At 38.8% G+C, this 25,819-nt stretch overlaps 1 protein-coding gene across 1 annotated transcript in view; it reads right to left on the reverse strand.

The window, feature by feature from the left end:
• The window catches only part of LOC139690013 (G-protein coupled receptor GRL101-like), an 85,105-nt gene that overhangs the window by 49,423 nt on the left and 9,863 nt on the right, over window positions 1-25,819 (reverse strand). The gene's annotated exons all lie outside the window — the stretch shown is intronic.

A 25,819-nucleotide genomic window follows, 5' to 3' on the forward strand; every position in this document is an offset into this window, starting at 1 on the left:
CGGAACTCCGTAAACTCCCCAGAACATATTCTTACGGAACTGCCTGGACATCATAGCTAAATGGTATTCGAGCCGACCTGACGGTAGGAAGCGGGAAAATGGCATTTTTCCCTTAAACTGCCACTTCTTCCATGTGTTTTTATCTGAATACTCCGAGGGAGATACTCGGTTTTTCGCATTGGACCAGCGTGCCTTTCTAAACATAATTTCTAGTCTTCCACCCAATTACAATGAATTTTTCTCGAATCACCGATACCGCACCTGATTATCGCAATGACTCCTTAGACGGGCGACCACTTTCATTTAACACCTCCCCTACCGTCAAATTCCTTCACTCACGACGAACGAGGCATGCAGACAACGGATGGGGAGACGCCCCACGGCTATGTTCCGGAATTTCGTGTGAAGGGAAAGCAGGATTGAGCTGGGCGTAGTGCCTCATACCGCCGTCATGGGAGGGGGGGAGCGGGGGAGGGGTTCGTCGGGCGTGGGGAGGGCGGGCTCCCCAGCAGGGCGGAAGCTCCAAATAATAAATGCACACTGCTGTCTTCCTTGGTGAGGTGCTGGAAGGGGGAAAGTAAATTAAGAAAATCTTCGCGAGTGTGGCATCAGGCTTCGTAGGAAGGAGCCTTTGGAGTTCTGGATGATACGCCGGGACCCACTTATTAGGGTAGGCCGTGAAACTAAACGCGGGCTCTGTTGTGAGAATTACTAAAGTGGGCTGGAAAGCATTAATAAAGGAGATAACGGAGGAGAGTTAAGAGGGATGAGAGAGACGGGAGTGGGGCTGTAGGGGGAGGACACCCCTCTGTCGTTTGGAAAAATCCGAGAAGAGTCAGGAATTCCTCCACTTCGTTTTGATTCATTGTGATCAATCGATTATGCTTTTATTTCAAAATTATTTTCGGGACGAAGAAAGAATATGAAGACATGGGGGAAGCCTCACAGCAAGTGATGATGAGGAATAGGTATTTTGGATGAGAGAAGGGCTGGGGGTTGTTTTGCTTCGCCCGGGATAAGGGGCGCTACATTTTCTTGCGGAATGAACGCAGGGAATCCCGTCATAATAATTTTCCGGAAAGTCGACGGTATAGTCGATGGAGCAAATAAATGAACCTGTTGAAAATGAAGACATTTAAGGACTCTCTTATTTTTCTCGGCGTGATTGGGCTTTCGGGTGTGCCGGATCCCCAAAAATTGTGGATTTAGATTGTCCTTGCCGAAAATGTTGCGCCGTTGAAAAATGGGCTTGGGGTCTTGGGGGAAGATATCTTTTCCGCTTCACTGAAGGAAAATTGCATGTTAGACGAGAAAGAAAGAGAAGATATGAAGTACTCAGCGGGAAGATTTATCCTCTGGGGAGCGGAGATGTACATCTCTCCACTAGAATATTTTCCTATTATATTTTCCTTCTCCTCAATATTCCATTAGTTTTCTACGCTGCATATTATGCTTTGGAACTGGTGAAAATCTAATTTTAAGGAGTAAGCACTCATGTGGAGTGGTTAGTTCGGTATAGCCCAAATCTATCCTCGAACAACTGCGTATGAAATACAACATCGATTAAAAACGTGTCTTTGAAAGGCAATTCACGGCCGGGGTATTTATGAAATGAAAAAAAGAGCAGGGCTGAGTCTCGGGCACGAGGAATATGCTGCAGAACCCTACATAGTCAAATGAAGTAAGTTTACTTATACAAAATAATTCGAATTTTTGCGAGCTGGCAAAAGATTTTAACGTTAAAGGTTTGCATAAACCATACCCCTTGCTAGATGCGGCAAATATGTAAAATGTATAACCAATGGAACTTAGGAAAAGTTAGACGCAAGAGGGCATCCATTATAGCCTGTTCTGCTAGTCAAAGCTTATTAGATTAAAGAAATCGAACGGGAAGTCGCATATACCTGTAATTCAGGGCATTCGGTAAACCTTGGGCAGTCAAAGAAAACGGAGACAATGCGTACAGTTTTGATGAAAATATAGAAATGGTGGTGGATTAGGAGCTAGAGAGTTAGAGGAGAGGACAGGGCGTTTGGGAGAGGAGGAAGTATCTGTTTGGATGAGGAAACAAGGTGGAATTACCATGTTAAAAAGGACGAGTTGGGCTACGTAGAAGATGGGAAGGAGTAAAATGTTAGCACGTGGCGTCGGATTCGTATCGGAAAGAAGAGATTGGAGAGTGAGAGAAGGGAAGAATACAGACAAATGGACGGATGGAGAGATATAAAGATGGCATATGAGGGCTTGCAAAGTCGGGGCACTGAGGTTGCCAGGTCACCTTTGTTGGAGTGGGTGTGAATGTGTCGGCCAGGTAGGGAGAAGATGCCGCATTATCGTTGCTGTTCCCAGGGCAGTGGTGAGGGAGTGGGTAGGTGGGAGAGGGCGAGAAGGGAGAGGTTATGTGGGAGAAAAGATAGGCGGAAATGGGAATAAAAGAGTGGTGGTGAAGAATGGAAGCCTTAAGTGTGATAAGAAAGGAAAAATAACGACAGATTTTAATTTTCTTTTTCCCTATGCTGTTTTATGGGTTGGTGCGTGGTTCTAGATTAGGAATTTGTATGTGAAAATATGCTTAACTAATACGATGTTTACTTAATTCCGACTGAGAGTATCGTCGACCGGTGTATCTCAGAACCTATTATTTGAGAACAAGCGGTTGTTTAAATTAGATGCTAGCATGTATTTAAATTACTTTGTAATATAAATGTGATCGTATTATTTGAGCGGCTGAGGACTTTTTATCTACTATGACTTACAAAATTTATTCGGTATCTGCACTTTGTCCGTATACGGCGCTCATCAGAGAAGTGTGGGTAATTTGATGATACCTATTATATATCTTTTGTACTGAGAAAACAGCTTGTGATGTGGAGGAATATCATTACTCTGAATACATTAATGTGACCTTATAATGAAGTATTTGAATTCAATTATTTGACATATCATGTGGAGAAATATTCGATATACCGTGTTGGGGTAATGATTGGTTTATGCAATTGTGCAAGTAAATAATCTTCATTATCATTGAAACTATTGTAGCCTACTAAATATTACAGATCTTATAATCTCAATTGCCAAAATTCCTGGTAACCCTTTGAATGTTTTGCGCATTAAGTTTTGCGAGTTAAGTTATCTGAATACATAACTGAAATTCAATAATTCAAATATCCATTAATATTCGAATGAAAAAATAGACACAAAACCTAACTTATTTGACAAAAATTCCGAAAAAACAGCTGCTGTTATCGATGCAGGCAGTATATCACATAAAAGAAGGTTGTGGACAACTAGTCTCAGCATACCTTTACCTTACAATGCTTCTTTTTTCCTTTTCAGTCTAAATTTTGTTGTCTATGAATGTCAACGTTTAGTTTGATCTCTTTTTCCAGCCACACGCGATTGGACACCCATTCGCTCTTCTTCCCCACTCTCCAAATTATTATTTCGTCCCAACTGCATTCTCACTCTTAGAAGCCTTTAACCTACGCTCTTAAGCTTGAGAATACCACCCCCTATGTTAAAATACTACGCCATATCATTACATAATTAAATCTTTGCGTCCATTTCCTTTTCTTTGTGAATGCACCTTTAGAGAATGAATTTATTGCCGAAATATGTAAGAGGCCGTGCCTAAAAAAATCACTAGACCCAAATAACGCATTAAATCCGCAGTAAAAAAACCAATAAAGGCATGCGCACGAGTATTAATGCAATAATTCTTGGCCAAAATATCAATATATACATACATAAATATACGCATATCGTATCGTAGTTTTATATATTTATGTATTGAAAATCACAAACAATTATATAGACACATACAAATATATTTGTGTGTTAGGAAAACTGAAGGTGGTTGAATATTTAATGAAACAAGGGAACTAAAAAGTATTCGCTACACGTACATTAGTGTTCAACGTCGAGGAATAAGATTGAATTTTTCCGTCATACCTGCATAAATCTGTCTTCCTTGAGGGAAGAGAGGTAAAGGTTGTAAAATAAAATTCTTGGCGAGAGGTTGAAGCCTCGCTTTTCCGCTTTCGAAGGCCGCAATAAAAAAAGTCAGTTTAGCGAAACACGGTGTCTCATAATGAAAGTTTCCAAAGGGGAGTTGGGTACTACTTTTATAATTTTGAGATAACAACAAAATTCCAATTAAAATATTCCCCGGACGATAGAGCATTTTATTTCTTCCACCCACGCTCCCCCCCTTAACCATTCCATCTACCCTCTACGAGAGTCCTCGACCTCTCTCTCCGCTTCCTTTCTAACCTCCACCTTGCCTCCCACTTCCCTCACCCACCCACGGACTAGCTTGCACAGACGACCCTCCCCGTCTCTCCTCCCTCCTCACCCTCCAACCCCGAACTCGACCCGGACTCAGCCGGAAAACTCCCGGAAAACCTTCCCAGGGGGGTGTGCGGCGGAGTTCACTCCCTCAGAGGCATTACTACGTCTGAGTCCTTTTTAGGGGTGGGGGGAGAAGGAGAGTAAAACGGGGTCGCCCCTCTTTTGCCAATTCACCTTCTCCCTCGCGCTAGAAATGTTTCATTTCGTGTTTTGGGAGACGTCCGTCGAAAGCGGGATGTTGGGATGGACGACCCGGGTTGGGGAGAGACGGCGGGACGAGGGCGGTAGAAAAAGAGAAAAGGGTGTAGTAATATCCCAGTGAGTGGAGCGGGTGGGATGAAGGATAGATGGATCCCTTACATTCGGGGTGGTGCTGGCATTGTGAAGACGTAGGGGAGGGGAAGAGTTACGTGAAGCGAGTAGGGGGGAGGATGGCTGAACCACCTTTTCGCACCCGCCCAAAGGAGGTGGGATTTGAAGAAAATCACTTTTTGGCCCTCGAGTGCTTATTTTTTTTCTTAATTTTTCGTCATTCTCCCTCGAAATTGCGCTATAGTATTAAACTACTTTTGTGGGACCTTCTATCCGGAGATTACACCCGGGTGTAAACAGGAAGCGTCGGACATAAATTATGGATGTACGATAAAGTATCTGTGAAAAGAGTTATAAAACGTAAGCACTGAATTGATGCTCGGGCTCAGGAAACATGTGGGTACTTTGGTGAGGATTATCTATTATTGGTACTAAGGTTTTGGGTAATTAATACGTTGTACAGGGGAATGGACGAATTGATGAAAAAATCCACTTCGGGATTTCATTTTGAACACACTCGTTTTTTGGTCCCTTCTACACGTTCAAACCATACCTCCGAAAATACATTTTCCCAAGTATTTGATTTAGAACTCGAGAGAAGAGATAATATCATTCCAATGCATATTTTAAATATTTACCGATAAGTTATTAGTCCAAACCGACCCAACGGATTCAATTTTTTCTAGGTCCTCGCACTTATGTAGAATCCTCTCTGGTTATTGGTTCAAAATTTTTCGTATTAAATTCAGAAGTTATGGATGAAGTATATTTCTCTATGCTTTGCGCCATATTATTATTGATAATCTACTGGTTAAGTTAGGCTTTGGATGGACACATGCTATCAAAAAATTCCCTTGTCTCTCCTAACAAAACACAACCCAACATCCTACTCTACAACAAGCCCCTCTTTATCTCCGTATACTTCCTTCCTCCCTTCATTTCGTCCAACATCTCTATTATATCTCTGTCCCTTCCTCGTTTCCTAGTGTTCTCCCCTCTATCACAGTCTTCAACATCCCATTACCAATCAATATGCTTGTCATCCATTTTTCCAGTTTTATTATTTCTCCCAACAATCCCCTCTCTTCCCCCACCATACCTAGAACCTCCTCATTTGTTTTCCTTTCCGTCCACTTCACCGTTTCCAGCCTTCTCCACACCCACATTTCGAAAGCCTCCAATCTACGCCTATCATCCTCCTTCAATGACCATATTTCCAAGCTGTTCATAAATTCGCTCATATCAAAGTTTAAACAAACTTTTCCATCACGTCCTTACCCAAACGTCCCTGTCATCAATTTTCTTCTCCTTGTTAAAGCTTCTTTGCCTAACGCAATTCTTCCCCTAACGTCCCTACCACTTTGACCATCTTGGTCCAAAACACTTCCGAGATACGCAAACTGTCTCATTTTCTTTAGTTTTGGCCATCCAGTTTTAAAGTTTAACTTAGCCTTTCTCTTTCTGAACCACCGTATAAACTTTGTTTCATTTTCATTATTCTCAGCCAATATGTATTGTAATGAATTTCCAAATTCACTCAGCAATTCCTGCAAACCCTTGGCTGACTGATAAATTAAAGCTTGGTAATCAGCAAACCTAACTCATTTTATGAATTCCTCATTCCCAGAAACAGAAAAAACACAATGTTGGTATATTGGAACGAGGCAACGAGAAAAATAGATCCCCGAACCCATGGTGAAAGGCAGCAGTTTCGCCATTAGGCACTGGTGGTGCAGACCAAGTGGGTCGGCCCGGCATCAGCTGCCACAGCTGCGGGCGAGAGTGAAGTTCACGTTATCGGCCGCAGTAGTACGATGTGGAAGGCAACTGGAAACCACCGCATTATTCTCCCTAGAATATTCAGCCTTGCCTTACATTCTTATATAGTAGAATAGAAAGATATGGGCTGCAGGAAACCAATTCTAGGATAGAAGTACATATGAAATGCTATGAATTAGTCCATGACAACTCTTCCTCCATATTTTCCCAAACCTTTAAGTAGTAACGCAGGAATGTTGTCAAATCCCACGGAGTAATTTGATTTCAATTGCCTTAATGCTCTCCCTATCTCACCGTCGAGTATGCCTAGACCTAAGTTATCCTCATATTCGTCATACTATGTCTCTTTCTATGTCTAACCTAAGTTCTTTACCATACATTTGTACTATATATTCTTTCCTAAAAATTAGACAAAATCGACTCCAAGAGATCTTTTTTAACGGTCCCTGTATTCCGGTAGTATCCTCCGAAAGTTTATAAAAGGTTTTCAACCTTATATTCATTATTGGCTGTTATGAAATGTTTACCTGTAATATGTACTACACAATTTTATCTGAATCAATCGTGTAGGAAATATTTGACTCCTCGGATTGTTAGTCAGATATTCCTTTTGGCATTAATTTGAATGGTGCTTTATGATGATAATGTTTTGGTAGACTTGTTACCCTAAAAATACTAAGTACATAACCTCACAATGCGAGTTGGATGACACACAAGCATAAATGACCACGCAGAAAGTACACACTGAATATTCGTCCTTTAAATAAATACGCATTGTTGAGGGGGTTAATTTCAAAACCATTATTTGAGATAGTGTTATTTATGGAGAATATTTCTGTAAACGTATTTTTAATGGTTTAAGCTAGAGTTAAAGTCATTGCTATTGCGAATAAGGTTTGTTTTAAGTTATTCATGTACTGACATGCTTTCATCTACAAAAGGGAGAGAGTGCTGCACACTTAAGATTTGCCGTGATGACTGACATACGATTTGATACTTAGAGAATTTCGCAGATTATTTATGCTTTAATATTATCTTTTTATCTTTTAATAATCGCTTAAACAAAAATAATGAATTCTTTTCCTTACTTATCAGGACGACATAAAACCAAAGTAATCCGAAACAAAATTTTGAACTATCAATTCTTATACGTATGTTTAATTTATTATCCCTCGTTACTTCGTTATATTTATCGGATGGAATAAATAAAAACATCGCGGAGTTCTATCGCTGAACGTTTCATGTTCATCCCGTCCCGTAAACTAGGACGCCTTTACCTGTTTTCTTTCCGGTATCCACGTCTTATATACAAGGGCGCGTGACGGCAGAGGCCGTAGATACTCCTGCGAATTTCGATTTCCAATCCATGGGCTTGACTCTCGTGGTCAACAACTATCACCATCCGTCATTCATTTCTCTTCTCAGTGGAGGGAAGATATAGCTCCACGCGCACCTTCATTCCTCATCGACGTTTCCAATCCATTAATAAGGAAGCAGCAGCACCAGACACTGCGGAACCCCCACAACTAAAGGGACTCACTCCCGTTCACTCCTCATTATTCGTGGGTTCATTAAAGGGGATCAAAGCAGCTATCTGGACCCCGATAATTCAACATTTAACGCTCCCGTGGAGACCGTTTAGCGACCAGTAGTTGCTATGCCCTTGGATCTGATCCTGCCTTCTAGCAATAGTCATTCACTCTGCTTACCGCATATCAAAATAAAATCTGTGCTCTTCTGTGGTCGGTAGAAAACCACTTTAGAGAAGAGCTCGATTGGGAGTCTTCGTTCACAAGTAGCGTCGACAGTTTGCCTCCAGGCCTTTATGCGATTGATACGAGACAAACTAATTGCACAGTAGAAATAAATTTTATAAATAGACGAGGCAAATTTAATTTCCCCACATCCTTGGGTATATGGACGGTTGGGGCTCAAATTAGTATCCATCAGTTCTGACTACATATTTCAAGTTCATGATAGAAATGATCTACATGTACATCTGCAGAATACCGCGCAAGCCTCCGGCGTGTGGCGTGTGGCGTGGGTTGTTAGGGCCGCAGCGGTGCGTGCACAGACTTCAGGTTATATGTTATTCGCACATATGTACGTTTGAATACATGTTAGCCCATATACAAAAACTTTTGTGGACGTGTATGCCCATATACATCACATAAAATAAATTCTCAACCTCATGCTACGTATACGGATGTTCTATAGACTTAATATACAGTGGAAATGATTGATTTAAGATTTAGATAAGCGGGTAAGCGTCGGGGCTATACAGGGGGATTTAGAATGGGAGTCTCTTAAATCTCGAGGAAATCCGGTGAAACTTAGACTTTTAGAAAGGTAGAGCGCACCTGAGCTTTCTTGCTACGCAAATGGAATTACTAGCATGGCACCAAATCATACCGGGAGATTCAACCTAAGGGATGAAACAAAAGAAACAGACACCGTCGACGACAGATTCAAGTCCTCGCTCTTCCATCACTAGCTACGTAACTATGACAAATTCGAACCCAAGAGCTCGAAAAAAATTACATTTAATCAAATACTAGAATTTGATCAACTATTCAATCGTAGCAATTACTGCATGACTTATATTGGCATATATGTTACATATGAGCTAAAATGAATACCAACTTTGAATTTGCTAACGTTTCTGCATGCATGACTAGTGCCCAAACACCCGCCGCCACACGCTCTTGCGGGGTATCGTGTAAGTATGCGTAGATGTGGAAGAGAAATTAAAATTGTGTCATCGAACGGGCTTCCATGCGAACGAGGACGTTGAATCTTTCGTTATTACGGCTCAGGCATTTTAAAAGACGAGAACGCTTCAATTCAAGATATTGTTCTATTCTGGAGAAGCGCGTATTTGTGCCTCTTTCTGACAATTAAAGCGGAGAAGAATCGTGGGGTAGGCAACTCCGTCAGCCCGAAACGAAAACTTCTCCCCCTACTGGTAGGCAATGAGGGGGGAGAGTTGGGTGTGGTACCTGTGCGAGCTGTTTGCTCAAATGCTTTGGATAAAATGGACCTCTACGGATTCGCTAGGACGATAGTGCAGAACTTGCGTGTTTTTCAATCTGAGTGTTCTCCGGGCGAAATATCGATCCCTCTGTCTCTTTCTCTCTCGCTCGCGCGAGTGGCAACTACTTTCCTGACGCGAAGCTCCAGGTGCGCGTGAAAACACCGTCAAGCTTTGATATTATAAAAAAAAGAAATCATTGTGCGCAGGCGAATAGCGAAATTAATGAAGCGCTCAATCTCTTTAAATCTGCCGTGCGGCGTGACGGATTATTTATTTTCTCTGTCGTTGAATACATATTGCCACAGATGACCGGCTATTTAAGGGGATTTTGACGAAAGTCTACTTTATAGAAGCTAATTACGATCATGCGGGGAAAATGTTCCCTGGATTCTTCACAGCACTTGCCTAAGTTTCCCTCGACGATTGAAATGAAATGGATGCTGGTGAAATACGACTAGGCATCCAATTCTTCATAAGCGTTTAAATCATCTGACTAAAATAATAGGGAATTAATATATTCATTATTGGTGATACGACACTTCCCCACTAAGCAGTTGGGCACGGTTAAGTGCAGTCATTTTTGGAATTAAAAATATCTTTTGGAGAATAAAAATTCATTCGCCGGGATTTTATCCTCTAGTCTATGATATACTTCGCGGAGAGATTGCCCGAGTACCTTAATAATATAGTGTGACTTTCAACTGGTTTAGCTAGTGGGTAAAATAGATGTCATCTTCCACTTCAATTGTTTACTTTCATGTAAAGAGCCTATGATATGATAGCGCGAAATTCAGCAACAAATTAATTTTGACATCATTCACAGATGGTTGTAGTTGAAAAGCCGAATGCGTTGCAAATGCCATACCGGCTTAACATACTATCCGTAGCTAAATTGAGGGAAATGGTTCAAAACCGAGAAATGTCTTTGGAGAAACCTAATTAATACTACTTACTGGTATGGTTATCTAGGGTTTAAATACATTAATTTAGTGAGAGGCGAGCTACATACTCACATCCAACTATACTTCGGGATATTCACTCTACTAACATAAATAATATGATAAATATAAAATTAAATAAATAAATATAAAATAATATACATTTATATAATTATATGCATCGGTACTTTCTCTAATATCACTACTTTTAGCTGGTTACGCCCACTATAATATATAATATATATTTAAATTTACATCTAGTTTTACCTAGCCACATCTCTTTTTTAAAGAAAATAGAACCAATTACTTATTAATAATTTTTAGCGATATAACTTAAGTACTGAACTGCCATATTTGAAAGCTTACGTGCATTGTTTAGGCAAAAATAATATTCAATTTGATTTATGCTGAATATTCCCTGGCATGTGATGGGTATATTCCCAACACGTAACATTGTTGATTCGGATAGCATGCAGCGAGTTTATGATTAAGTTTAATACGAGCCCGTACAATTGCCAATATTTTAGATGAAATTTGCTAGGGATCACCGAGGAGTTTTTATGGATGTCTAACATATGCTGGAAAGATGGGGTTATCGGTTAAACGGTCCGTTGAGCTCATTCACATTTCTTTAACCTTATGTTCCCGAGGATTATTAGAAGATCTCGGCATGATGCACAGCGGAGTGCCACTTGAACTCCGACCGAAAGGGGTCATTAACACCATCTTCTTCAACTGCTAGCGTGGAAAGCTCGAGCCAAAACCATTCCAGGAACTTTCGCGAAGAAAAAGAAAGCATTGCACTGATAACTTCTGGCGATAGAGCTAATTTGATGAAACTTAGTTCTGAGGCCAGTTTCCACGAACAATTCCACTTCATTGTAGAAGTCCGGAGAGGTCTTAGTTCTTTTCGTGCGTAAATTGAGTGCGAAAAATACATTTTGGGATCTCGGGTAATTAATATAGCATTTGAATTGACGTCCATCTCTTTAGTCATTGAAGCTCGCCTCTCTCATTAATTTAAAATATATATATTATGTTATTATTCTTAGTTTTTTAGTAAATACATTATATTATTTTAAATCTATTTTCTTCAATCTCGGTGAATCTTAAATTATATTGTTCGTACAATCAGCAGACTAGTTTATGTGATGTGAATTAATTATTAAACAATTAATACAGATATCTTGGTTTCAGTTAACCATTAGGTTGCTTCATCTTCGTAATTCTGCATGATTTAAAATTTTTAAATTGATTAATGATCTTATAAAGGAAATACTCTTAAGTAATACATAAGGAATCTGACCGCTAAAATAAATAACGTTCGCTTTCTTCGCAACGACAGCTGATCGTTTGCCCTCGAATCCATTTCTATCGTGATGAACTTCAACCCACTTTGTATTTCTCTGGCTGATGTGGATGAAGTTAGCGGACTTGCTTCATGACTGGGGGGCGTTCGTGCCTCAGTTCATCAATTTTTCTCGCGGAATTTATGATCCAGGAAAGGGTGGAGCTATGTGGAGGATGCGCCAGTAAAGGCTCACCAAAAGTTAGCATCAATCAAAATTATGACGGGTACATGGTTTCACCATTGTCTCTTAATATAGGCCAACTACGCGAGGAGGTATGAAAGAGGAACGTGCAAAAACTTTCTTCTTTCACTTTGGAGGGTATCAATCAGAACAATCACGGAGTTCATTCATCGCATCATGTACCTGTAAGTGAATCCGATTGAGTTATGTAAAATTAAGTAAATCTTAAATATTGATAGCGTTTACTCTTTAAAATTGAGTAAAGAGGAAAAAGTTTACTGCGCCTCACCTGGCTCAGTTAATGTGATGTACAAAAGAATTTTAGTACCAAAGTTCGGTGCAACTTTTTCGTTTGTTTTGAATCAACATCTTTTAATATTTCTACAGTGAAATAAAATCTATGGGATGAGATGTATGCCGAAAATCAAGCTGACAGTCACTGAATTGGGTAAACTACGTCCATTTTTCTATAACTTTTTTTGCACTACCGTACTGATCAGTACACACACAGATATATATATATATATATATATATATATATATATATATATATATATATATAATAATGTATAACACTTAGCACTAGTGGACACAGACAAAAACACAGAAACACACAAAAAAGAGACTCACTATTTTTCGAATTTTCGGTGGTCGTGGCCACCTTTATCAAGGAAGACAGGAACAGAACTGAAGGGAATACGAGGGCTGGAGCGATGGATGGAAGGGGAAGGTGGGCAGAGAATTCGGAAGGGAAGGGTTTGGAGGGGCAGCGTTAGAAGGGTGGGGAAAATGTAGAAGGTGATGGGGGTGGAGGGGGGATGAAAATATGTTTGGAGCAGGGTAATTAATGCCCAATATTGATTCCTGGCCAATTCCAGGACTCCAAGAGCCAGATGAAGGATTGCTCTAAAGTTTTGAGTTTCAATGGAGGATCAGAGGGTGGGAGGGATGCTAAGATAGATACACCATAGCATTTATCAAAGGGAGTGTTGTGTTTGGAGGCGTGTTTGGGGATATGGAGCATATAAATTAGGGAAGAATTATTGCATCATGCTCGGTGGTTGTTAATTCTAATATTAAGGGGCGTGGTACACTGCTCAATATATTAGGCAGAGCAAAGTTGGCACATCAGCAGGTACACTACATTGCATAATGTGCAAGTAGAGGAGGGAATTAGTGGGAGAGAGTTAAAAAGCGAGTGGGAGAAGGAAGGGATTTTGGTTTTGAAAATAGCGCGTGTTTTGTATCTAGGTTTATTGCATGGCGTGGGAGTGGTTTTGGGACGGGGTGGGGATTTAAGGAGTGGATTGGTTGATTTGAGGAAATCGGATAGGTTGGCGGGGCGTTTGAAAGTAACAGAGGGACATTTGAGAAAAAGGTTGGCGGTGGCATTATGATTTTTGAGGATAGGGTAGAGGTCTTTTAGGATTAATCGTAGATTCTAAGCCCGGGAAGTATGTGATGCAAATTGAAAGACGGTGGGGTTCCGCGGCGGAGGAAGGTTTGGGAGTGTAGCCATGTTTTCGGATCCTTTTGTTCAAGAGGGATTCGGGATAACCTCGTTTGAGGAGGGAACAGTGTAGATTTAAAAGGAAATTATCGAGGGAGTCGGGGTCATTGCAAATTCTTTGTCCTCTTATGGACAGGGAGTAAGGAATGGAGCGTTTGGTGTGATATGGGTGGCAACTATCATAGTGTAAGTATAGCTGTTTATTAGTGGGTTTTATGAGTACAAAGGTGTAAAACACAACACCTTCTTTGATGAATGCTATAGTGTATCCATCTTAGCATCCTTCCCACCCTCTGATCCTCCACTGAAACTCAAAACTTTAGAGCAATCCTTCATCTGGCTCTTGGAGTCCTGGAATTGGCCGGGAATCAATATTGGGCATTAATTACCCTGCTTCAAACATATTTTCATCCCCCCTCCACCCCCATCACCTTCTACATTTTCCCCACCCTTCTAACGCTGCCCCTCCAAACCCTTCCCTTCCGAATTCTATCCCCACCTTCCCCTTCCATTCATCGCTCCAGCCCTCGTATTCCCTTCAGTTCTGTCCCTGTCTTCCATGATAAAGGTAGCCACGACCACCGAAAATTCGGAAAATAGTGAGTCTCTTTTTTGTGTTTTTCTGTGTTTTTGTCTGTGTCCACTAGTTCTAAGTGTTATACATTATTTTTCACGTCCGTGAGACTTTCAAAAAGTGTTATATATATATGTATATAAATATATGTTTATAAGTAAAGTAATATAAGTATAAGTAAGTATGTGAAGTCTCACGGATATGAAATATAATGCATATCAAGCTAGAACCAGCGAACAAAAACAAAAACATGGAAATACACAAAAACTAAAAAAACTCACACGTTCCCGAATTTACGGTGGTCAAGCCACATTTCTCAAGAAAGAGAAGGAAGGAACTCAAGGAGTTCCCGTTCGCCAAATACGTATGGGATGTGAAGCGTACCAATGAATGTTTTACGGGCATACCATACCTCACCTCGAAGAAAAGGAATGAAAAATGAACACGCTGGAACAATGGGAGATAAGAAAAGAGTACATAATTGGACATCTGGCCGATGAAAATATTTTTGAAAGATGCTCACCTCTTTTGGGAGTTCCCATATCCTTGTGAAAATTGCATTCGTAACCTCCCATCTCTTTATAGCCTTTCACTCCCCCACCCCGTCGACCGCTTCATTGGAAACCCTTCCATTAATCCATTCCCTACCTTTTTCCACACGCTCCTGCCGCCCCGCCCTCTTTACCGTAGATGTCTCTTCCTCCCCTTCTATCATAAAGCTTATATATATATATATATATATATATATATATATATATATATATATATATATATATATATATATATATCGTGAAAAGGATCATAAACAAAAGGATAGAGAGTAGGGAAAATGATTACTTAGGGGATGATCAGTTTGGGTTTAGGAAGGGGAGAGGTACGCGTGATGCCATTGCAATAATGAGATTATTAATCGAGAGGAATATAGAAAACAACCAGGAGGTATTTGCCTGTTTCGTAGATTTCGAAAAAGCGTTTGATAGAGTGAATTGGGAAAAACTAATGAGTATATTGCAGAAAATTGGAATAGATTGGAGGGAAAGGAGGCTAATCCGTTACCTGTACATGTCTCAGACTGCTCAGGTGCGAGTGGGGAACGGGGAGTCCGGTTGGGCAGTGTTAGGAAGAGGTGTAAGGCAGGGTTGCCTGTTATCACCGTTGCTGTTCAACCTGTATGCAGAGGAAATTATTAAAGAGGTATGGGAAGAACTGGAGGTAGGAAAGAAAGTGGGCGGGGAATTCGTAAAATCAGTTAGGTTTGCTGATGACCGAGCTTTAGTTTGTCAGTCAGCCAAGGGGCTGCAAGCATTGCTTAGTGAATTGGAAATTCAGTGCGACAGGTATTGGATGAGAATCAATTTAATAAAACAAAGGTTATGCGATTTTCTAGAAAGAAAAAGGCCAAGCTTAACATTAGAATAGGAGGGCAAAAACTAGAGCAGGTAGAACAGTTTACATATCTCGGTAGTGTTTTGGACCAACACGGTCAAAGTAGTAGGGACGTTAGGAGAAGAATTGCGCTAGGCAAGGAGGCTTTCACAAGGAGGAGGGAGTTGATGACGGGGACGTTGAGTAAGGATGTTAAGAAAAGACTCGTAAAAACTTTGATATGGAGCGTAGCTATGTACGGCGCGGAAACGTGGTCATTGAAGCAGGAGGATAGACGTAGACTGGTGGCTTTTGAAATGTGGGTGTGGAGAAGAATGGAGAAGGTAAAATGGACAGAGAAGAAAACAAACGAGGAAGTACTTCGTATGGTGGGCGAAGAGAGGGGTTTGCTGGGAGCAATCCTATGGAGGCAGGAAAAGTGGATGAAGGGGGTATTGACCGGCAGCGGGATGTTGAAGACTGTAATTGAGGGGAGAATGTTAGGCAAACGAGGAAAGGGAAGGAACAGGATAAGGTTGTTGGACGGGATGAAGGGAGGAAGAAAGTTCTCAGAGCTGATGTAAAGTAGGATGTTGTGTTTTGCTAGGGGTCACAAATTATTTAATTAGTAATTATGTCCACCCATAAACCTAACTTAACCGGTAGATTACCTAACAATATTATAGTGAAAATGTGCAAAGTGTACTTATTCAGTTATCATGAATTTTCACAAAGTTGTCTGAGACCATAGCATTCAGGCTGATAGAGTTTTAGTGGCATCTCTAAATTAACGAATTCGTATGAATACATAAGAGTATGTAGCGTAATCGATGGTTTATGTTTTGCACGAGTTGTGTTAAAAAATTATTTGCCGTGATGACAATACCAAAGTGGTTTCTGATATTATTTTGTATTTTATCGGCTACCAAGTAGAATTTAATAACATCTTTGTGTTTGTGATTATCGTTTATGTTACGACGCTATGAATATTTTAATGGCTAATGCAACAAGTGTATAAATTACCGGTTTTATTGCGGTAACATTACTGTAAATCATTTTGGTTTAAATAAAAGAAAAAAAAATTTGAAATGTAAACAGAAAGGTTCATTATGAAATACGTACGCCTCTATTTAATCGAATACTCTTTTTAGTGATTTAAAATATATCTTTTCATTCATCATATTCAGAACGCATAGCTTACAATATCGCCATGAATATCGGCGAGCTAATCAATTGCCTTTCCGTAAATATCTATAGCATATTGTCATCATAAATATTGTGTAAAATATATATTTTCATTGCAATATTATGTGATAAGGATTATTGTAATGCAAACGCGTAACAATGCTCATTAATATGAATTATTTTTCTTAAGCCCTATTTCTAAATCCAAAATGTATATCTAACAGAATGAAATCGGTGGGACCGAAGCATTGGTACGCAGAGAAATGAAATATATTTATCGAAGATCACGACGCTTTGCTACGCATTACGGTCAAGCAACGATTTCGATGCTCCATCATGTTGTTAATTTTTACTTTACAACGGTTTCACTCTCCTTCCAGAGACCATCTTTACGTCAAAGATTCCAATTAAAAAAAAAATAAGTTCAACAAATGCGTACCTTGATCGGTTCTCTTATCCATTTCGTTGACAGAAATATGTACATCCGCTGTGTCCCGGTGGTTAGCCCCTAACACCCACCCCATTAAAAATAGCTCTGCAAAATTTTAGGCCCACGACTTTTCGTTCCCATGACTTTTCGTCTCTGCAATTTTTCATCACATATTGATACAAAAGGCATCTTAGCAACCGTGTAATGCAAATTATATCTCTTAATCAAATCTCACAGCTAAGTGGAACTAACTTCCCTCTTGCGTAGAGAAGAAAATCACTTAAACAGGCATGCCCCTGTAGTTATCACGATCTTCATTATTTGAATTGTTCTTAATGTATATTTAGGCTATAAATTGAGGAAACTTAATTTTTTATGTTGAATGTCTGGTCTTGAGTCTCTCCCGATCAATAAACCTTAGCGGTTGATTGCAGGGTACCACGTAAATGTAGATATCTTGACTGGTAGTGCCAAACTTCAAACTCACTGTCTATTAAAATTGCTTATGTTCCTTACTTATGCTACAAAGTCTCGTAAAACAAAGAGATTACTTCTGCATGGGACTTCCCCTCTCTCTTATTCTTTTCTCTTTAATCCCGTCGCGTTATCTATATATTAATTTTGCATCCAATTATAGTTCACCGTCATGGATACAGAAGTGAAGGAGAGACTAGAAAGAAGTCGGCTGCATTATGTTTGAAGGGAGTTCAACGGATATGGGATCTTCATTTGGAATGCGCCAATGAAAATCGATGTGTTCGGCTTCGTGGGGTTCCCAGGGTATTTCAGGGTATTTGACCGCGGAGGATGGACTAGTATTATTAGGCGGGAGCTTTCACCCGGTTGAGAATTCCGAAGGGAGTCGTCTTAATCCTCAATTTCTTTCGAGATCTTCACTCCGAAAACCCGTTAGGCGTGATTCAGCAGAAGAATCAACCCAAAGAGGATGAGATCGCGAATGGTTGAGGGGAGTCCCATTCGAAGCATCAGGGTGCCAACGGCGAGGGACGTGCTTCCCACCGCATGCGGTTGTCAGGGTTTCTTCCGCATTCCCAACTTTCTCTCCCTCCTAATCTCTCACTCAACCCACTTCCCCACCGACCCTCCCTCCACTCCAACTTTTAACCCAGCCCTGCTGTCACCCTTGGTGACCCAGGACCTATCTCCTTATTGCTCCGATTCCGTGCGTTAAGGAGGTTGACTTAATTAAACGGAGGGGCCAAGTGTAGTAGACTCGGGGTCGGGGGGTGGGCTGGAAGTGTCGTCACCGCCCCTCTTTGTCCCTCTTCCCTTCCCTGTTAACCCCGCCGGCATACTTGATCTGATTCAGGGCGATGTCTGTGAGCGAAGCCCAATCGTTTAAAAGCGTTTCCGGTGGGAAGGACGGCATTCTGCCTATTCTGCGGATGTAGGATTCAAAGATGTATTTGCCGTAGCATTGTGGTCGAAATATCAGAATATTTAGTTGAAAGCTGTACGTACGTCCATTACGGAACCTTTCATTGTAAATGGCATTCGTTGATAACAAATTTGTCACCTCCTCTATTTCTAAATTGTACCCAAGGGTATGTGGCAGGTCTCGCACACTGGATGTGGAACCTTTATATTAAAATTTTTTCTTAATATTTAGTTCAAACAAAATGTGTTAAATATTTAATTTTATGTTGAGAATGATAATTTTCATGAGAAAAATGTAATGAACTATCCTTGCTCAATCCCTTCCCAGCCGGTGAGAGAGGAGGGCTCCTCAATTTTTGGGTTCACCAAGGGTATATATAGTATATATATATATATATATATATATATATATATATATATATATATATATATATATATATATATATATATATATATATTGCGCTATTTGAGCCTAAAAGAGAAAATATGTAGTTTTCCTGTACGCAGTGTGTCACTATGGAGTTATATATGAAAAGAGCAACCAGAAACTATAATAAACGTTGGTGGCATGGAGGTATGGGGGGTCAAACTGTTCGTGAGTATATTCATAAATAAAAGTTCAGTCGATGCCTGCTGATCTTTGGCGTCACCTGAATTCCGAATGGAGCGATAATTGAAATGAAAAAAAAGTTGGAATAACTTCTCTTGTATAAGAGTTGATAAAGACTCAAATTCAATTGCTCTCATTACTATGGATTCAATAGGCTTCACGCATGTCAATGGCAGTATTTATTACGTGCAATACTGCAGATATCATTGTTAATACAAAGTAAAATCCAGGTCATAATCGCACTTCAATTTGAAACAACCAACCATGGCTTCAACAATATGCGTCATTATCAAGATATCAATGGATCAATTATAAATCATAAATAGGAGAGGGGAAGTAGGTGGTGGTGAAAACCATTGTGGTACTTGATGGTACTGATGGGGAAGGTGAGGGTGGCGAAGGGATTAAGGGCCGGTTTTCCTTTCGAAAAGGCCGATTCCGAGGCGGCGATGAAGAAGGGGGTAGAGAAGAATGGCCCCATGACTTTTGACTATGTTGGCAACAAACTTGAATGAAAACAGAAAAATGCTTTTTTCCCTTTATCGCGGTCCGATAATATTATTCTGATATCTTAACGTTCATGGAAACATGGCATCTTAAAGCTATCTATTCTACGCTTGATCTCATAAATGCTACTGTCAAGGTCTTTCCCACCTTACTAAAATAGGGCTGACAATACATTTCCAAAGTCATTCCTGAAGAGGCTTGATTCCAATGTGATTCTCGACTTAGTTCCTCTAATAATCTAGTCATGTTATGTAAGTTTATCTTGACAATGTTTTACAAATCTAGTAATCTGCGAGCCAACTATTTCCTTCAATCAATCCAACTTCATAAGGATCCCATACGCTAGCAGCATATTCTAAATGATGTCTAATCCCCGATTAATTTATCTTCACGACTTATTATTATCAATGACAATTAGTCTAGTTTGTGTTATTAACTTTGAAAATACTGTGATTTTTTTGATTTTGTCATATTAGCCATATATCTTTTAAATGCAGGTACGGTGCTTTCAAATTTTATGAGAAAATGAGCGATGACGACCTTACTTTGTGAGCAACTTCGGAAGAAGTAGTGTGAGTTAACTCTCTCGAAAGTATAATTTACCTTGATTCACTCTGCCTGAAACAAAAAATCATGATTTGGTTCCCTCAAGTTTGCGATAAAAGAATGCCGTCTTCTATTAATTCACATAAAATTAATTCACGCTGGAGTAAAACTCCGCAGAGTGGATTAAACTATTGCTGACTCCTCAGGATAACTTAAATCTTGGTTCAAATTACTGCTTAAGACTTTTTCAGTCGGTCACATGGCCACAATGAGGTAGTCATAATTCTCAGTGAGATTTCCAATTTTGTTGAAAGTTCCATTACCCTCTTTCCGTAAGATAGTCTAAGGACTGAATTGTAACCAAGTTGACCCTATTTGTAACGGACTCTTAAGACGTTTAGCACGTTATCAGGTGTCAACAATTATTCCTCGTTATTAAGTATTATCATCGTTAATTAAATTGAAAGGTATATGTTAATTTTAGCGTTATACAGTTAAAATTTTACTCGTACAATAACAATTTCTTTCGTTGAACATGTTTTAAAATATTTACTTGGTATCTTTTTAATTTACTTCCAAAAAATTATTTAATGATTTAATTAAAAGAGAAGCCAGTATTTTGAACGAAAATTAACCGTATTTATAATTTCAGGATTAGAATTGTATTAGCAAAGGAAGGGTACTGTAGAATAATAGCTATAATTAATTAAGTAAAGGCAATGAGTAGTGTTGTCCAATCAGGACCTCGACGAGTGGTGCTATGCAAAACCCGAAACAGGAGGAAAGAGGGAGAGCTTAATTTTGAGGCCTTTGAGATTTATTTACAGAGGAGGCTGGTATACGTATATACTGATTTGTGTGGGTGGATCAAAATTTGGAAGCATTAAATTTGCTAAGGTAAATTTTTGAGGGAAATAATAAGAAGAAAAAAATAATACATGGAGGCATTGGAATGTATTAAGGTGATGAAGACTGAGATAGAGGGGAGAAAGTCATCCGGATAAAATGAAGAATTAATAAATATGTACACTCCTACTATAAAATGGAAGAAATTTCTCGGTAAGTCGCGGGATAACTCTGCTCCATCAAAGCAAAAGTGCAAAAGTCAAATCTCTTGGATTTATTTTCAATCATCTCTTACGTTAATCTCCGGACGAGCAACGGAATAAGTTCAATGGAGTTCCAAAGACACTCGAAGACTCCTGAAGTCTATACGCCGAGAAGTAAGAATGATCTCAAGCGTTTTTATTCCTACACCATGGTTTTAATTTACTGAGAGAAAGAGAGTTTGAGAGGATTGATGCTCCAAAATTTTTCTTAAATTTCAAACGCCAAGGTTGGGGGACGAGAAACGGATATAACCGGGAGATTTAACGACAGAAAAAGTCTAGTGTGACACCACTCTAAGCTTACGGCCAGCAGCCTCTGTATCTATTCACTGCACGAGGTAGGGATAATATCTTGTGACAAACTTCCGAGGTCCCAACTTTACGGAATTTGCAAACTCGTTGGTTGAAACTGGCTAACTTTTGTTGTAAAAGGATTCTACTCAATGGAATAAGGTCCCAGGTAGACTGGAAGAAGAAATTTTAGATTAATGGACAAACTTTACTTTGATTACCGCAAGGAAATTTTTAAACAATACCTTCGTGTTTTATGATTCGTTTGCTGTTTTACTGAAGAACCCATTTTAGGTGGTGTACGATGCAGAATCTTAGGCACGGTGAGATAGAAACGCTGACCATCGTCGTTTAAAATCGATAGATAAAAGTATACTAAACACTACAATATCGAACCGATGAATTTTAATTGTTAATATCATTCCCATCAACGGGCAAAATATGTAGTCAAAATAATGCCTGTGAAGTTCATAGAGATTGATCTCACTAATGAGTTGTTTGACTAAGATCTCTATCAAAATCCTATCAATATTCAACCTATCATGATTTAACGTTTAAAGATTGTAGTCACGATGATTTTAAAATTCAGAAGCTGTTAATGAACCGAGTTATATCAACATTAGAGTTGTTTCAATACTGCTCGAAGGCGAGGGCTTCTCGGTGCATTGCAAAGATGAATAAAAGATAATTGCTCCCATTTAGTCATTCTCACACTGCCATCAAAAGTTAACGGTCACCATTACGTGATATGAAGCGAGTAGGTCAATATTTCACTGAATGGTTGATGTTGGAAGGTCGCTAATTACGATGCTCTTGCATGAAGGCTTCGGATGAGTTGTGTGGAAAATATACAGGGGAAAAGTGGAACATTATTTGCTTGCAGACGGAATATTATTTTCCCGGAAGTTACAGGGTTTGCTGAGGTCTATAGAGAGAAAACCCCTCTCGGAGGTTTCTCGTCGCGTAGGGGTATAGGTCCGTCGTCATAGGTGGAGGAAAATGTTCCTTAACTACATAAGGGTGTTTCCGGTTTTTTTCTCACTATTTCTCCGATGAAAGGATCCATTTGATATGAACTGCTCCTCTCCCTAAATTTTCTTTTTCAACACTAAGGTTGCAAAACAGGTACTCTTTTCTAAAGAAAGGCGAACTTAGCTTTAGCGAATGTGCTTTTCTAGGCCATTACTTAATGATCACTTGAGTTATGTGTTTCTACTGAATTAAAGTGCACTACCATGAATGAAAAGTTATATTTTCTATTTCTGTTGCATCATATAACATCCAGTAAAATGAAACACCTCGAAACTTTTTAAACAGGTCGAGAAATGCCTAAATAGATCTGAGTGGTTCATTTTTGAGTATTTGCACAATATGCTCTTCGGCGAACGCGGATGATTAAAGCTTTTATTAATTAACAACGACCGAAATGATGCGATTAATGTACCCTGCATAACATTTCCTCCTGAGCAACCCCTCTACCTTGGAACAGTGTTTCATTACATGTGTGTGGCACACCTCTTTACCTCCAGTTACCTTACGTAATTAAAGAACAACCTCTAGCTAAGTCATATAATTTTCAACCAAGGTTCGACTAACTTCTTAATTACTTGTAAATATCAACATTAGCCAAAACCTATTAGGATATTTGCGTAATAATCAACGCTTAAATTGGTTAAAAAACTTAGTAAAATGTCTAAAGTAAAAATTAAATGAATTAAAACTAGTAAAATTAATAATGTGGAGAACAGACATCGCTAAAATATGTTTTTTACAATTATGAAATACGCAATTGGAATCAATTACTCGTGACATAAGAATTATTCAGCCTCTTTTCTAAACATATTTTCAAACTCAAAAATAGGCGAAGACTACCTTTTTCCCACTTTTGTATGGTTTTTACCGTATGCGTTGCATTTTTGAATAAAAAAATAATAAATCTCTTGTGCTATGTGATGCATTGCCATTATTTTGCTATACCTAAAGGCAATATGTTTGTAAACGAATAAATTAAAGGTGAAACGCATCCCTTAAACTAACCAGGCATTGACCCATGCACAATAAATCAGTTGTATCTCTAGAAACTTTGTCAGTCTAATGTCTCATACGTATCTCGAGGCAAGTTATTTTATAAAAAATAGGCTCAGGTTAGAATTTGGTTTAGTGAACGGCATGATTTTAATCAAATTTATTTTCATTGAAATGTTTATAAAATTAAGTAAATTGAAATTGATAAATTAAGTCCAATATTTTCATGTAACAAAATCAAAGGTTAGATATTATATATATATATATATATATATATATATATATATAATATATATATAATATATATATAATATATATATAATATATATATATAAAAAATATATTATATATATATAATATATATATATAATATATATAATATATATATTATATATATATATATAATATATATAATATATATATTATATATAATATATATATTATATATATATATAATATATATAATATATATATTATATATATTTATATATATATATTATATATATTTATATATATATATTATATATATATATATATATATATATTATATATATATATATATATATATATATAATGTAATGGAATGAAATGTGCCCATGGTTCCTGATGGGGTCATGAATGGTTATAAAATAAATTATGTCACTTGTGTACGCTCGTTAATCTCGAGCAAACATATCGCACCTATTCCAAACACACCTCCGGGAACTTTCTTGAAAATTTTATTCCAAAATGAGGCTAATCGACAGATTCTGTTTTTATGACTGGATGGTAGAGGAATTAATTCTGAATGCTCTATTGATCGAATTTTTGTCCTTTTAGAATTTACTTGATGCATCACTTCAATTGCTAAATGCCATGTTATGACCAGAAAAACCTCACAGGTCATGAAACCTCTTGAAAAATTGATTTTTACTTTACATTCGCCTTTTCCGAGGCATATATATTTTTCTTATTACATTATGGTTTCGTCCGAGTCCTCAGTAAGCTTCAGGTGTTTTTCCCGTCATGCCAATGCTCGTGTGGGTCGGTGTGCATGTGGGGTAACCGCGTCGACTCCATCGGATAAGTGGTAGCTCTTCAGTAGGGCCATGTTCCCTGAGCAGGCGGAGGAGCCCACAACTGGAGTGCTACCTTTTGTATGTCCGTCGCTGCTGCATTCGCTTTCGCCCCACGTGCTGGGATAATTTTTTACTGAATTTACTTATATACATTTAATAGTTGGAATAATTTTTAGCATAACATAATTAGAATAGCTCGGTGAACTAGCAGGCTAATGACAAAATGCATGCTCGGGCGGCGAAGGAAAGCATATCTTAGGTGCAAAATGCGCACGTTTCTTTATAGCGTATTGAGATAAGTTATTCTGTGAACTATAGAAACTAACATTATTGTTGAATACAATAGCAAAAAAATTGTTAAAAGCACTCATTTTAATTCTTATTAATCTTTTTAGTACATTTCTTTTGATCTGAATAAACTCTCGCACGTATTTTTCCTCTTTAAAGGGAGAAAAGACGGGAATGGGCTGATGCTGAAGTTTAAAATAAAATGGATTGTCAAGAGACTAATGAAGAGGTGCTTCGTGGGGGAAAATCCATCACACTGACAAGAGTAAACTGACCGGGCACATTCTGAGGCACTAATGCTGGCTTAGGCCTGTAATGACCTGAAATAGGAAAGAGAAGAAGTGGTGTATACGAGTGCCAAGGATCTAGTACTATGAGAAAAAAGTGGGGCGATTTGTTAGCTCAAGGAACCAACAATGGTGAAATTCAGAGAGAAGAAGGAGGTCGGATGCTGAAAATAGGACGACTTGGAGTGCTGCCGCTTATCAATCGTTGGATGGACGACGTGCTCTATTTCTAATTAGGTAAGTTCATTTTAGCGTTAATAATTTCGTTGAACCATTTCATTTACAGGTAGTTGTTCCTCTTCTTTCCGCCTGCCTTCCTGTACATGACACTCCCGATTTATTTATCCATGAAAATGCGCTTTTTATAATCATTTTTATTGCCAGATGTGTGTCGAACTAATATATTGCACTTGATTTTTTATGGTAGTTATTACAAATATTCGCGCCTGGCACCTAGCATTTCTTTTAATTCCTTTGTGTGCGAGTAACTTCAAGCTTTGTTCCGAATATTATAAGGTTTGTTTATATCGTTGGGTTAGGTTGAAAATGTGTCCTTCCCACACACTCATTGCTCCCTACTAATATCGGGCAGTATATTTTATTTGATAGCTTATCAGTGCGCAAAAATTAATTTTTCATCTTGTTTAGATTTAATAATAAAGACCCATCGGTTACTTTCATCCTGTTGAAT

The sequence above is a fragment of the Hetaerina americana genome, unplaced genomic scaffold (genome assembly GCF_022747635.1).
Source record: "Hetaerina americana unplaced genomic scaffold, ioHetAmer1.1.p SCAF_3, whole genome shotgun sequence".
Taxonomy (NCBI): domain Eukaryota; kingdom Metazoa; phylum Arthropoda; class Insecta; order Odonata; family Calopterygidae; genus Hetaerina; species Hetaerina americana.